Here is a 16,248-nt window from a genome sequence, read left to right on the forward strand (position 1 = left end):
AACCTTTGGGTTTTCAGATCTTTAGAAATATATCTAAAAGCATCAAAACAGTATGCAATAATCACAGCATAAACAACTTTTACTACTGTATTATCAAAATGTTTACTTTCACAGCCTGAGAATCTCAACTTATTTCTTGTGTCCTCCTCTTATGAGACACTAAAAATTTTTAAAAAATTCAAATTCTGATCCTTTTTACCAGATTCTTAAAATAGTCCAGTGTAATACAACAGTATGTTTTGAGAAGTTACTTTACTATTTAGGCCTGTAATCCTCAAGTGGGAAGAATGAGTAAGGCCTGCTCCTGTTTCCTGCTTCTCTTCCTCAGCACAACACAAAATTGTTTCACTAATGCAATCTTCCAGAAGCATCACACTGAATTCACCAAGTTCTTAAAGTGTAACATGTTTACTAAAACACATTCACACTAACAGTTACTTTTCTCTTGTCAAAGAAAGCAATGGATATCTATTTGCACCTAACTTTCTTCTTTTTAGTCCCCAAATCCTGCATATCTCCAAGTGCCTCACACCATAAGGCCCATATCATAATCTTCCTCATTCTCCAGACATACCATAAATCGATAAACAGCATACCCTAAAAAGATGTGACCTTGTCCATAAATCCCTATTTTTTAAGATGTCCAATGCTTACTTTATACAAAACAGAGATTAACTATCCCTTCATGGCTTCTTACCAAAGTGATGATTTATCAAAACTTTCAAAACATAAAAATCAAGTATGAACTAAATCTGTTTTAAAAATCTACCGAAGTCTCTACAAAATGCAAATCATCCAGAAAAAAAAAAATCAACTCATTTTATAATTTAAAAGCTTACAGCATTAGTACTATTACCAAAGCCTATTCCAGAAAGTTTCATCCAATTATTCTAGCAAGCTCCCTCTCTTCCTGTTGCTATTAAAATACCCTGCTTTGAGGTGACATTTCAAAGTACTGCTTTTGTAACAGTATCACTCTAATTCTACCCCTGTGGCCAGCCAGTAACTTCTCCCATAAATTTTCAACTGGGCTTGCAAATGATTAAACAGATTATCTGCCAGCACATATCAAAGCTAACCCTGATAGGTTATGTGATAAAAAGCTATTCTGCACGCAGACAAAGGAACAGAGGGCCACACTTGAGGGTGGGGAACCCACCCAAATATCCTGACCCAGCTGCTTCCAGGGCTACCACAGGAGAACCATCGGCTGTTTTTTTTGAGGTGTAATTGCTTACAGGGCTACCAGATTTATCATGAGGTGCAAGGGAAAGGCACTTGGGGATTGCATAAGTCCTGTTATGGGATGTTTAGGGAAGGAACATAAGGTGGGGAAAAGGAGGGATCAAAGTGGGGAGAAACAAGCATGGGAAAACAGAGGGCTAAGGTGACAAGAGGGAACGGTCACCTGTGAACAGGTTGCAGGTCAGTATGCGTGTCTAGCTGTGCTCTTCCCTGAATCACAGAATCATCCAGGTTGGAAAAGACCTTGAAGATCACCTAGTCCAACCATTAAATCCCACTGTCTGTCCTTAATCTCCTTTTGTAACTCTTCTCCTGGGGTTCTATTCAGTGTGCATGTGTGTCTACATGACAAATGGAATCAGACCACAGGTCACAGGGACCTGTGGGTCTGTGGTGCCAGCAAAGGAGGAGGGGGTGAGCTTTTGCAGGCCAGGGTGTGATCACAGGGAGTACCAAGCTGGACCAGCCAGCAAACTGGCAGCATGGCCTGAGAACCAGGGATGGGGCAGACTGTCCAAGTGAGGCAACTGAAGAAGTTGGCTGCTGGAGGAAAAGAGGGGTCCAAGCAAGCTGCTGTAGAACCTGGGGTGTTTAGGGTTGGTGGCTGAGCCTGAGCATGTGTATGCAAGTGGCAGTGGGGGATAAACGGACCCAAGGGCCAGTTTCAGGGTAGAAAAGACTGTCTAAACGTAGTAACTGGAAGGATCCATACTATATACATGCATGTGTTTGCCACTAGCAGACATTCAGCTTGACCATCCAGAAAGGGCAACAGGATAAGCCCACTGGCAATGTTTGTGCTTGCAGTGGTGCTGTGTTTTCTGTGTTGATGTGGTGGCCAACTATGTATTTATACACGTACATGCCGAATATGTGTGTTTGTGTGCTACTGAGAATACGTGCTTAGCCTCACAGTGGCTGGACCCGAGGCCATGCATGTCTAAACTAAGAACTAGAAATACCTGAATAAAACCACTTATAGGCCTTCTTTAAGAGTCAAAACCAATATACATAAGCACATTTCTAACTTGAAAATGTTTCTGCACTATTGTTTTTCTTTGTCTCCAGGTATGAATCAAGTACTATTGCAAATATGGTTCCAAAGTTATGAACTACTTTCAGTACAAACATCAGCAGATGTCATCTGGAGGGGATGTGGAGCATTTGGTAAAGCGTCAGTGACCATTTCAAGATACTCATACAAATATTTCACCAAGAAATGGAAGTTGAGAACTTTTTATCATTGCTTATGCAGCAGCTGTGCACTTGCACAGCATAACTTTATCTTGATCCCCATAATCCTATCCCATCAGTTTTCTTTCAGTCATAAAAAGCAAATGTTTCTTACCTGAGAGGAGTGTAGTTTACAGATATAACACAAGAGGCTGCTACAATCACATAACCTGCCGTAGTTGTATCTTGAAGCAACTCCAGTTTATCCAGAGCATCCCACAATGGAAGTCAAATCCTACACTGACTTTTTCTGACAATTACTCTAGAAAACATCACAGAATCTCAGGAAACTCAGAATAATGAGTCTTAGTCATAATGAACGCATAATTAACCAAAGTAAATAATCAGAGACTAAGGCATATGGGCTTTATAATGTTGCAACTGTCAACTCAGCAAAAGTCATAAACTCAGCAACTCAACTTTCCTGTGTCCTGCCAGTTTCACTGACCTCCTGACTGCAATAATGCCAAAGTTAGCACTTCCTGAAGAAAGAACACAGCAAAGCTTAAGAAACTGGATAGCAGGTGACTACACTGAATGGAAAGAAAATCAGAGTTCATTCACAAAAGGGTAAAGGGAAGAGTTTTGCAAATAAACAGCAGGGTCACCTGCCCCAGCAGAAGACAGTAAAACACCACCTGACAGAATCCAACATGAACAAGAGTAAACAAGAACTTCATGAGTCTCAGGCAAAGATTTTCAGATGGAAATCAAATCTTTTAATGGCAAACTGATGTCCTAGCAGAAATACCCACAGCATTCCTGATTACTTGAAATTATTAGTACTGAAGGAATATTAACCTTTTGCTTTGTTTGCTGAAATTAAGCATCTCCTTCAGTGAACTTCAGAGTTCATTCTTTCAGCAGTGGTAACTTGCATATATTGTAGCCATACCTATTAAGCAAAACCCATTGTGTTGAAAATATGTTTACCAAGATAGTGGCTCCAGTTCTCTTCTCTTTTTTAACTTCGATATATAGACCATTATATAGCACAGTGGTCCTGACTGGGTTGAGCAGTATTACTTCGCTTTTTCTTTCCAATGTCCAGTACACCACATGGTAATTCCTGAATATCCACTGAAAATATCTGCTACAGAAATAACACAAATGAATTCTCAAAATAGTAACCACTTCTCAATTTCTCCCAACCACATGGTCCTAATTCCTCTTTGAATGTTAAAACAACCATTTACAGGAATCAAGCCTTTCATTTGAACAGGAACACCACAGGCATATCAATTGCTGGATGTGATTCAGTAACTGACTATTATCATAAACAATTCCAATTACTTTATCACTTCACTTATGGAAGCCATATATTGATGTAGGTATTTCTTTTTGGAGAAGCAGTCTTTTTGTCATTTTTTTAAAAAATAAGACATGTCAACTCAGAGATGTTCTCTTTGAAATTTAGCTCCCTTTCACTCCTGAAGACAACAGGAACTGACAGCAAATGCTATTCGTTTTGCTTGAAGAATAGTACCAATACACATACTTTAAATAGTTACATTGAGGAGCACATGTATGTTGTGTCTACTATATTACTGCATACTGCCTTTCACTACATCTTAAACTACTACTGTATAAGAACTCTGATTTGACTCTAACACTACAAAAACATTTGTTGACATCAGTTGGAGAAAAAGAAAAACACCACCCCGATGACAGTCAGATGCCTCCTGGTGGAACATTATCCAGTATCACAAAGTTGCTGCTGTTAATCCTGCAAGTACTTTTCAAGATTGCTCAATTTGCCATTAGAAATATGCACCTATCATGTAAGACTTTAACAAGCCAATTGTTAAAAAAAAGAAGAAATAATCATAATTACTGACAGCTTTAATAAGCATTATCTATTTAGAAATCATGCAAAGAAAATTTTTTGTAATAATAACAAGCAGCCTTTTGATACTTGCTTTGTGACTCGGGTGCTTAAACACAGACCTCTAGTGCTATTTTAGGTGCTCATGCTAACTACAGGCTACTTGGCCTATGACATAGCAACAATTAGTGTTAGGAAACATAACAGAAAACTCTTCTGCCCACATCCTGTCCTTACTTCCCCACAAATAAGCAAGAAGAGCTGCTATTGTTGTGTGACTTAAGACTCCTAGACAGAACATAAACTGCATAAAGCTGAGGGATGTGTCCTTCAAAAGGAATGCAACAGTTGGAACTGAAAAAACAACCATCTGAAAAGTTAAGGCACCATCGGCCAAAAGACTCATAAGAAGAGAGACCAAAAGAACAAACCTGGAGACACTGACTTGTAACCAGAACTGAACGTGCAATGTGTCATCACCAGGTTGTAAAAACTCTCAGGACAGAAAACCTGTTCACAGCCACTACACTGACACACAACTGGTTGGTTGGGCATGCATCCTTTGTGCATGTGTGCATATAAACTCACACTATCTCCAGTAAAACGTGCATGTTAGCAACCAAGACAAAGACTGTCCCTTCTCTTAACTGCTCAGCTACCTCTACTGAGATTTATCCTGCCTGCCATTTTTTTTAACTTCAAAAGAATGTAGGTCTTCAGTTATCCCTACCTCCTATTCTAACAGCTCCATGCTGATAACTCAAGATGGCCTATAGCATCTTCATGTAAATGTATTTCACACAGGATTTCAAACATCCCATATTGCTGCCAAACCATTTGCTCTAAACCTCATAGCTTTTAAACTTAATTTTAAGGTTTTGTCAGCAAGTTCTGGACTGTTTCCTCAGATTTTTTAAACCTTAATTCCATTTGTCTTTTACATCCTAGAAACACTGCAAATCCAAATTCATTTGTTTTGCAACTGTATGCTGAGCAAATACTAATTTGAGAAAATCTGGAGTGAAATGCAATACTTGAGAGAAACTCTAAGCCTCAATGTTTTACATCACCTTAACACTCACGATATCTTAAATCTCCAACTCCATGCAACTCATAAAACAAAAATGTTCTGCAGTTGTAACAATCTTATCTTTACATCCTTTCTTCATGAGTTATACAAAACAAAGCCAGAACTCCAAAATTAGCCTTCATTAAATGCATCTTCTAAGCAGTGGGCCCCAAATCTTTTTCTGCCACAAGACAGCCCTCTAAGCAGAAGAGCGGTTTACCCCTGCTCCACGGTCACCTCCCCACTCTAGAACTCCCCCACATGAGAATACACCAGAATCTGCAGCCTGAGAGTTACCATGGTGACTCCTGATGTCACATCTAACTATTTTAGGGCTGTGGAGTTTGGGGTTTTGTCTTTTTTTTTTTTTTTTAACTGCTCTATGTTGAGTTCTAAACTAGTGTTTTCTCCTCACGATGAAGGGCAATTTAAACTTTTGTGCTTCAGTTTAAAGGACTGGTAAAATTCACTGAGAAATAAGTCACATACCAATTGCAGTCACAACATACAAGTGATGGACACCACTGCTGCTCTCTAGATACAGCTCCTAATACTTCTTGCTTTCAGAAATAAGCTTCTTCAGACCAACTGACATTTTTTAAAGGCATCTTTACTTTCAGTTTACTTCTTACTTTCAATGTTTCAAATAAGCTTCTGGTCAGAAGTAACAAGAATCCACACACATAAATTCATCAGAATCTGAAGCTCCTTGTGATTAGTTAACATCACCATCAACTGTGCAGCAGCAACACTAACTCTGAAACATGAAGTTGGCATGATGTGCCAGGACAAAAAGGACAGAGAACTAACACTACTGCTCTGAACAGCAGTCAGCTAATCTTTCAGTCCCGCAAAAAAATTATACTCAGCATCCTAAACTGCTACAAATTCTATCCTTTCTTCAAGACTCAGAAGTCCAGCCTTATTTTCTTAAGCAACACAGCAGCAGCAACTGTTTTAAGAGCTTGCATTAAGCTGGCCTGAAGGCTCTCATTATCATCCAGTGCACACAAATAAGTCCCAAAGGAATTGGAGCACAGTAGTTATTTCCTGATGTTTTAATGTAATTATACCCATAATATTTAACATACACTACTTCACTTTACTACCTAGAACTCAATGAAAGAAAGAAGTAGAACAGTGTGACCACACTTCTGCAAAGCAGATACATTAAAAGAATTCTCCATCCAAAAAATCCACACTCTTTGGTTGGAGAAGATGAAGCATACAGATCAACTTCTGACCCTACCAGAAGATTCCTGGAGTGTCTTAGTCCAGTCCTATACCTGATTATTCATTTGCAAAACAAGATGGCACATATATTCTTTCCACTCCTGCTTTGAGGAATTTACATTTTAAGTATGTAAAATAAATGAGGTGATATTCAATGATGTTTGCATTCAAGAGTGCCAGGTGCTGTACTCTTCAAGGCACTTTTCTTACACAGCTAATTAATGATCAGCTACAGAGCATCACTTTCAGTTCAGCAGGGTAAAACAGCAGATCTCCAACATTCCTGCTGAAAATGGAAACAAAGCAGGAAATGAAAAGAACCGGTACATGTAAAGACACTTCTCATCCAGAAACCATAACTGTAATCTCAGGTGTTTCTCACCATGCACTGAAGACTGGGATGAGTATTCCCATACTGCCTAACTATATCAGAATTGGTTTTAATCACAGAATCATCTAGGTTGGAAAAGACCCTGAAGATCATCTAGTCCAACCATTAACATAACACTGTCCGTAAAAATGTATTGGTTTGGGGGAACTCTTAACAGTCCTGGCATAAACCTTTCTGTAACACTGCAAGAAAAACCTATCTTGCCTATATTGAGTTTTGCAAGCATTTCTGGGGAAAAAAAAAAAAAACAAACGTGTATTACTAACCATGTCTTGCAGTAGAAACTTCAAATTTCATCCTTGTGTTACTGTTTTTTCTTTCAGGTTTGCCTAAGAAAAGTCACAGGCAAGATGCTCTTTAGAGACTTCCATCTGCACTGGTATGCTTAAGCTTAAGACTCCCTTTAGCTTCAGAATACAGACTTACCATCTCAGCAATCACATTTCAAGTTTACAGAAACACAGCCAAGTGACTGCTCTGGTATGGTCCAACACACGCACAGAAAACTACAATACATGTCTGGCAGTCAGGTCCTGTTCCGAGTCTCCTATTCAGCAGAAGCCTCTTCAAAAGGAGCTGCTGCAGCTTGGGGCAGTGACTGACAGCAAACAGCCGAGCAATAAAAATCACCAATCTGCCAAGATTAGAACTATAAAAATGGCAAGACTTCATAAATTTATAAACAGAGCACTGCAAAATTGAAACTGACTGGTCAAATATCTAAAGCAAGTCACAACACGAAGTCTGACATTGGATGAAGAAAACCCACAGGAAGGCAGTTAGGAGAGGCAGAAAGATTTTTACAAGAATTCTGGACTGAAGATCAGAGATTACGCAGGGAAGGAGCCTAATCCTTCACAGACCCGGTGATAACATTTGGCCATCCAGTATTACATACTTTTTCTGTTTCTGTGATTTCATGACATTCTCCTCACTGTAGACCTCCCAACAACATCCAATTGTTTTTCCCTGCATTTCTGAGGGACACTGACTGTTGTAAAGAACATTGACTAAGTGTCCATCTCCAAAGCCGTCATTGTGGCTCTCTGACCTCACTCATGTACTTCTTACATTCCTATCATTATATTTATTCACCCAAAGTCAGTTAAAATACCAATAGATCTTTCACACATTTGTCCACCTACACATCGAAAATATTTTTCAAACTTTCCCAGCAAATCAGGCAGGAGTTCTGCAGAAGACAGCTCCATTTATCCAAGCCTGATTCCTTCCAGAGACAGTCTGCCCGGAGTACGGTAAGAGTCCTGTGGGGGGCAAAAAATGTACCACACAAATTATGATCCATATGCAAAAATGGTTACAAAGGCATTCCCACAATACACCTTTCATTATTTACAAACTGTAAGCATTAGATTTTTTGCATCTTGCATCTGAAGATCATTCTCTGTAATACAGATGACATATGGTCAGCAGGGATTGGGTATCTTCATTAATTCACTGAAGTGCTGACTAGCCTTACCTGTGTCTCTTTTTTGAGTGTGTCTCAAAGTTTACTGCTCTTTATCAGAAGAAACCTTACTTCCTTGCTAAAGTCTGCAGTTCAGCTGTGCTTGACTTTTACTTGACAGCAGTAAAAAATACCCACTAGGAAAACAGTAGCTATGTGGGCACCGGTAAGTACTGCAAGGACACAAGCATTCTCCACACACTGCAGCAGTTCAGTACTTCCATCGCTTCTCTTGGGCAGACCCTAAAGATGTTCTCCTTCGTCTTCCACCAAGGGAAAAAAAAAAAAGAAATTAACACCCCCCGCCCTTCCACCAGAGGGTTTTTCTTTTTTTCCCTTTTGCTGTCAAAGACGACAGGGCTGTACAAAGCAGGCCCAGGCTGCTGACTGCGTATCAAATAAATGCCAAGATTCCTTCCCCCTCCGCCCTCCCTTCCCCTTCCTCCAACTTCACTGCGAGCCGCTGACAACTGCCGAGGCGGGGGGGCGGGGGGGGGGGGAGCAGAGGAGGGCGACGAGGAGGGAAGACCAGACCTGCACACGCACAGAGAAGGCGGCCTGAGGTTTCGGGCCGAAGAGGAATCGCACTAACCGCAGCTCATCCACAGGCAGACGTGACCCCACGACGCCTCCCCCGAACAGATAACAACAAAGAAAACAGAGGGGAGGCGGCGGCTGCCCCGGAGCGAGTTCCTGCCCCTCCCCTTACGCTGCTCCCAGCCAAAACAGAGACCACAATGTAAACAGAGACAAAATGTGCGTTTATGGCCAAGCGGGGGGCAGAGGCAGCTTTCTCCTTCTCCCTCCCCGGCGGCTGCCGCCAGCACCGCTCACCAGCTCCGACCGCCCCCGACTGACCGTGGCTTACGGGGCGAAAAGCGAAGTTTCCGTGCATTTTACACGCTTCATTTACGTAAACAAAGTATTGTCCCCTCGCTGCTGCCACACCACCTCCTCTCTCGAAAGGAGACGTACCCTTCCTCAGCCCATAGGTTCTTCTTGAAACAAAACAAAGTGTTGTCTCACACTCCCTTTTGCCTCCTCCAAAATGCCTCGGCCTGGAAGACGCAGACCCCACAAGACCCTGAAGTTATATGGACTCCGGAGAGGAGGAAAAAAAAAAGGAAAAAAGGCAAGCTCCCGCTTTCTCACTGCATTTCCTCGAAGGGAAACCCCCAGCCGTCACGGGGAGGAGGCAGGGCGCTGAGCCGCAGCGGGGCACGAGCGCTGCCCTCACCTTGCCTCTACCCCTTCTCGCCCGGATCTCCAGGCTGGAACCTTCATGCTTGTCCCCGTCCCCTCACACCTGCCCCGAGCCCGCGACAGCTACACCAACCACCTCTCCTCCTTCCCGACCCTTTTTGGGCCAGAGATTATTTATTACGCAGGCGGCGAAAGGCCACAGGGGGTGGAGGGGGGATCGGGCTGAGGAGGAGAAGGAGAAGGAACGGGCTGCCGAGGGCGGACGCACACTCTCCCCCCTCCCGCCCCTCCCCACCTCGCAGACGCGAGCGGCAGCGAGTCCTCACCCTGTCCCGGCTGCACGAAAACAACCTTCCCCCCCCCGCGCGCCTCACAAGGGCGCGCGCGTGCGTGCGGGGCCAACGGACAATGGGACCCGAAGCGCCCGGGGAGGCGAGAGGGGGGCAGGGGGCCGGCGGGCCGCGCTCCCCGCTCCGTCCTCCACCCCCACCGCAACTCACCGTCCCGGCTGTCCGACGGCGGCCTCCACGCCGCACAGGGCAGCCGGGGAGTGCGGGTCTACCCGCCCCCCCCGCGACACTCACCCGTTCTGCAGCGGGCCCCGGACCCTGCGCGGGGCGGCACGGTGGCGAGACCTGCCTGGGGGGGGAGGGGGGGGGCGGGAAGCGCAGGCGGGAGAGCGCTCCCGGTTACCTGGGCGGAGCGCAGCGGGGGCGATCGACGAGAGAGGGGGAGCCGGCGCAAGCGGAGGGCGGCCCGCGCGTCGGAGGGGTCCGCGGGTCGCGGCCAGTGTCGGTGCGAGAGACGGCGAGGGGAGGAGGGGCCGCCACAGCTGAGAGGATGTAAACAGAAGGTCACGTGACCCTGCCTCCGCAGGCGGCCGAACCCCCTCCGCGCCACGGGGCGGGGGGCGGGGGCGAGCCGCTCCGCTTCGAGCCGCGATTGGCCGAGCTCCGCCAGCCCGCGAGCCAATGGGAGGCCGGCGTTCACGGCGCTCGTCACCAGTCGCCTGGGGACGTGGGGATCCTTGTCCTCGCGGTAGTGCCCGGCCACGGGCTCTCCCCTCCCCCACCAGGCTGCAAGCTCCTTCGTGGGGCCGGGCAGGCCCCGCCGCCCGCGTCCCGCCGCCCGGGAGCCGCTGAGGAAGGAAAGCAGGAGCGGATGGAGGGGCGGGGGCCGGCCGGGAGCACCGGCACCGCAGGAGGGCGAAAGGAGACGCGCAGCTTCTCAGGCCCGGTTTTGAACAAATGCGCAAGGTGCCTCGTGCCCCCCACCCCTTCCGAAATTGCCCCATCCGAAATTGCTCTGCTGTTACGGGGCCTTCTGACTGTACGGGGGTCGCGCCTTTCTCTGACGAGCAGAGGCAAGGCGGAGGCCGGTATCTCTTCAGGTCCGCCTTCTGTGGGGCCTCTCACAAGCGGCACTGCCCCCCTCCGAGAGAGAGGGGCTTCAGGCTTTGATGCTGCCGATGCTCTGAAAGAGGAGCTGTTTTTTCAAACTGCAGGGAGGAAGAGAGATTGCAAGGAAAACTCAGAGGAATTTGGGAAAGGAGGAAGTACTGTGGAAGGGAATAAGTGGAGGTCAAGACAGCCTGGGGCCCCGGCACAGGCTGGTGAAGCCTGAGGTGATCAAAAGTCTTGGGTCAGTTGAGCCCAGGTCTTCAGTGAGGTTTCTAAGGTATCGTCCCATGTTTGGTTTCAAAGAGGGCTGGAGGAATGACGTGAGATTTGGGGAGTTAGAGAGTGGGTAAAGTAGGCTGCTTCTGGTGTTTTGAAGAATTAAAAGTACGCAGGTGTCAGGACTTGCAGGAGCTTGGCTAATCAGTTTTCCATTGAGGAAAGGAATGAGAAAGACCAGAGATCATTATCAGAAAATGGATGATATTCACACTTACGGAACAGTAAGTTCATATTCACCAAATGATCAGACAAAAGGTGTAGTGTTTATGGATTTCAGGCTACTGGATATGAACACCTGAAGATCTAGAGCGGATGTTACAATAAAAAGCAATTTAGGTAACTTGGTGACATTTACAATGATAATTTAATCTGGAGTGGTTTAAGCATTGAGAGTTTTGCAAAATGCAGCTGAGAGGCATAAAGTTTTGAGCTTTAGCCAAAGTTTGAGTACTGGTGGAACAGGATTTCTTAAGTAAAAGCCCTGAGAAATGAAGTACACAAAAATGCAGCTGGTAGGAGGCCAGGAGTGAGTATTACTCTGTTGGGGGGTGGAATTAGTTAATACCTGCAGCACACAATGAATGTAGATGGCAACAACTGAGGTGGAGATAATTGGCAACATAAGGGGGAGAGTTTCTGCTAGGCTGTGACTGAGAAATAATTCTGTCTTTTGTTAGGTGTACTGAGGGATTCAAATAATCCTACAAATCAACATACTGCTGTAACTGATGCCCCCTTGCATAAGAGAAATGGAGGGGAGGAGAAACAAATAAATTCTATTTTTACATTTAAATATGCCTTGCCCTCAGATAATTTTTGCTGGCTTTGAGCATTGAATATTATTTCTATTAAGAATTTTTAGATAGATTTAATAAGTGTGCATAATTCCATGCCTGTTGTAGGTATGAGGGTTTCCTGTTTTTCATTCCCTCTCTTTCCATCACATCCTATATCTTTTTGCACCTGACCAACACATGCTCATTACCTGTCAGACAAGGTGCACTTAATCAGTCTTCATTCAAGAAAGAAGTTATGGCCATATTTTCTCATTTAATTTTAAGATAATTTTTCCCTTTAAATTACCATGTTAACTGATACAATTTTTTTCCATTTACAGTGGACACGGACATCCAGTTAGGAAGGTCATTCTGCCATCTTCTCTCAGAGCTGAAAAGAAGCTTCAGCATTTAGGTGTAGCAGACAATTCTGCTCAAGCATGTACGATTCTCCAAATCTGCTCTAACTCCCGTCATCCATTGTCAAAATAGAAGTGAAGTACATATTTTCTGTTGCAGTATGTAACTTCTGAATCATGATGTGAAATATATTTGTCACAATTATTTTAAATTTGAGATGTCCACAATTGGGGCAACTTTTCATTTGAGCGTAAGTTAAGATTCTCAAAAAAACATAGCTTAAGTATTACGTGACAGGACCATCAAACCTCATTATAAATTAGCTGAGTTCAAAACCTGTGTAGAGCACTTCTTAATTGAAGCACAGTGAACGTCCTTTCACCCTCATAAAATAAAGGGTTGTGTAGGCTAACATGCACCCAAAACTTCATTATTTTGTGAAAGTTTGGGCATTTTTACTCTCTGTAGATTTAAGCATTATTTATTCTTTTGATACTATGTCCTCATACTGTTATTTTTTCATGATCATGCAAATAAAGGAAGTCTGAACTAGGTAGAAGACTCCAGTTTGTCTTAATTCTCTACTGCTGGTAAAGGTTATAACATTCAGATGCCTAATAGAAGAGTATGCACTCAAGACTGCCATTTTTTAGATAAATTTGACATTTACTACTAGGGATCATTAAGGTTAAGTATTGCGCAGAAAATTAGATATGCATGGCAATTCATAATGAAAACTGTTCTAAATAAAGATGTTGTCAATATATATTAAGTAGTTAGGTGTATTTAATTTCTTATTTATGTAGAAAAAAGTTGTTCTTGAGACTAAAAAAGCATTTTGGCCTTCCTGAAAATGGCATTAGCCTAAAAGTATGGTGCAAACTGCATTCCTTGAATGTAATCTTGTTAACATAAAATTAACAAATAATGCATAATTTACATTGCTTATATTTTTTGCACATCTCAGTTTAGTTAATGAAAACCATTTACTTACTGCATTTAAGTTGGCTTGATTTGAGTCAGTTTCAACTTGTATGTTCTGTATTGCTGAATAGCCATTTTAAAATATTTTCAGATGCCACAGAAAATATATACAAAACAAGTATTTTTCTTGAAAATTTATTTTTAGAGATGTATGCCATTTTAGTAATTGAATAAAGCTTAAACTTGCAAAAATTTTGACAGAGCTTTAGGTGACTTTAAAATATTTTTGATGTTCTGCAAAACAGTCTAATTTTATTAAAGTTATAACAGTATAATGTTTTGTTGGATTTGTTAAAGTTTGGATTTCTTAAGCATTATCCATACCAAGTAAGAATTTCTTTACTTGCTTGTTCTGCTATGGAAAGCTAATGCCAGGGGAGGGATAGAAGAGATGTACACCTTGGCTCTACTTCTAATTAGTTATTTCACATTGCAGTGCAAGCATTTTAATGTTGACACAACTTTTTAGAAAATATTCATAACTTACTATCATTTTAAACAGTTATCATTTTCTGATTCTGTTTTTCTGTAGTTAATGAAACCAGATTTTTCTAGTAATTTTTCATTCTATCTTTCCCTATTTGCCTTGGCTTTCATTTTAGATGAGTGAAAAAGACACTGTGTGCAAAGACATAGAAATGAATTCTAATGTAGTTGTTTTAATTATGGATATTTACTGTTCTGTGGGTTACCTGCCATTCATTTCCCTACTGACAAATATCTGAAGAAGTGTTCTGAATGTCAGCACTTAACTTCTTCAACCACATTTGTTATAACTAGTATCTAGTTATATAGAAGTTCAGTCACCTCTAGAAAAAAATAATTAAGAAGTAATAGATGGTGGCCCTGAGATCTAAACAATCAGAATTTCTTCTTTATTGGAAGTTACTTCTGCCTGAGTTTTTCAACTGATGTTTTTTGAAGGCCATAAAATTAAATAAAAAAATAAACCAGGATGCCATGTTGGGTCTGCATGTAGTCCAGAAAGCCCATCTAAAAAAATACCCCAGTAGAGTAGTAAAATAGAGCTGAACCAATGTAGAATATGTTACAATCAAAATACTATGGAAATGTAAACAGATAACCTGATCCATAAAGCTAAGGCTAAATTTCTGTTTAAAGCATAGACCCTCTCTGTATATTCAGATGAATTGGCTTGAGTGGGATGATACAAAGATCTGAGTAAGTAGTAATTGATATTACATCATAGGTGAACAAGAAGCTAAGACAAAAATTGAAAGTAATTTTTAAAATAAGAAATGTTAAGGTTATAAATTTTTAATTCAGCAAATAATTCCAATTGTTAGGGGTTCAACTAAACAAAATAATTGTGAAATATATAAAATTGCCAGTTCTTCATAAGTAATGGATTTTTTTCTCACATATTTTTCCCTTACTGAAAATATCTGTCATCTTCCATTATACCAATGAAGCAGGACCAAAAAGTTGTCCTCAGAAAGATGGTAGGACCAGAGTTTTCAGAGTTTATGGTAGTTGCTCTTTCTTTTATTATTCTCATCAGAGGGACAATACATGGCCAATGTAACACAGTCATTAGAAATTAAAAATGTTGTAGCTGAAGAACTTCAGCTGAAAAACTGGACAAAGAGTTTCACCGAGAGCAGCCATAAGTAAGATGAGAAGAATCCACTGTTTTCTGAACTTAATCCAATGTTTAGACCTATGTGGAGATCAGAAGCTGCTGCTTTCCTTCTATTCCAAAAATTTAAGAAAATAGCATCTTCATACTGAAACTGCAGTGAAGGCTCATATATTTTTAATTTATTTTAAAATTTACAACTTTTGGTGAGTCTTTGTGTAACATCCTGTTTCTCATTCATTTTACATGTAACTAATTTTTTTCTCTAGTTTCCACAATCTTGCTAGACTTCCTTCCCCCAATCTAATCTTACTCTGCTCATTCTGTTTCATCTTTAATTATAAGGCATTTTAAAATAGTTGATTTACTGTGTCTGGTTTGTATGCCTTCTCATATTGGTATTTTCCTGATATCCTTGCCTTCATACAGTACATGCACTGGGCTTTTTCTTTGTCTTTTTAATTTTTCTTTCCATTGCCTTTCTTTTTCTTTAATTTTTGGTGGATTTTCTTTCTTGACAAGTTTTGACTAGTCAGTTTTACAGGTGTAGAACACAAAAAGTGTGTGCTATATAAGTAGCAGTTACAGTTCTCAGATATCGTCCTCTTCTCCTTACAATAGATACCACTTCTGGCAATGGAATACAGTGAGCACATACTTCACGCCGTATCATATGTTGTCATTGGTGTAGCCTGTTTCAGGAAGAGGGCTCTGAAATGGAGGAGTGCTACAGTGGCTTTCTCCTGTCTTACAGACTTGGTCTTCCCACATTAAGGTCGTGTTTCAGAGCCAAAAATACTGTAGTATTGAGAAAATTGCAAGTAACATAAAAGAAAAAAGTAATGAAATAACTGCTGGAAAGCAGTTTCTTTTACCCCTGATGTTTGGCCTGCCTATCATACTTTTAAAATTTTAAATGTTTTATTTTTCATTCTTTGCTCACAGATAATTGGAGTGTACTTTCTGTGGCTCTCATCTGTACCTCAGCAGCCATCAGGCCATTTCCAAAGATTTATAGTAAGTGGTGTTCAGGTTCCCAGGAATGGAACTGGATCACCCCCCAAACCCAAGCTGAGTCCGTTCGGTTGCACGTTCAGCACCAAGCCACTCATAGTTAAGCTGTAATGGCCTAGTCTGACTGCACGGTCATGTATCACATTGTAGCCCCCAGTTCTGATGAGT

The 16,248-nt window shown here is 42.0% G+C and overlaps 1 protein-coding gene and 1 long non-coding RNA gene across 11 annotated transcripts in view; one reads left to right on the plus strand and one right to left on the minus strand.

Annotated features, from left to right (window-relative positions):
• Nucleotides 1–10,499, minus strand: part of PCMTD1 (protein-L-isoaspartate (D-aspartate) O-methyltransferase domain containing 1) — a 46,685-nt gene extending 36,186 nt beyond the window's left edge. The window contains exons 1-3 of one of the 10 annotated variants that reach the window (XM_074880954.1): nucleotides 7,423–7,642; nucleotides 7,263–7,325; nucleotides 3,412–3,571 (exon numbers count right to left, since the gene is read on the minus strand). The gene's annotated coding sequence lies outside the window, so the exon portion shown is untranslated. The other 9 variants (XM_074880936.1, XM_074880946.1, XM_074880920.1 and 6 more) reach the window with 9 other exon arrangements.
• A 122-nt stretch (nucleotides 10,500–10,621) lies between these two features.
• Nucleotides 10,622–13,041, plus strand: LOC141948488 (uncharacterized). The gene is made up of 2 exons (XR_012630490.1): nucleotides 10,622–10,923; nucleotides 12,464–13,041. It is a non-coding gene; the product is annotated as an uncharacterized LOC141948488 (long non-coding RNA).
• Nucleotides 13,042–16,248: the final 3,207 nt, after the last annotated feature.

Source organism: Strix uralensis, chromosome 1 (genome assembly GCF_047716275.1).
Source record: "Strix uralensis isolate ZFMK-TIS-50842 chromosome 1, bStrUra1, whole genome shotgun sequence".
NCBI lineage: Eukaryota > Metazoa > Chordata > Aves > Strigiformes > Strigidae > Strix > Strix uralensis.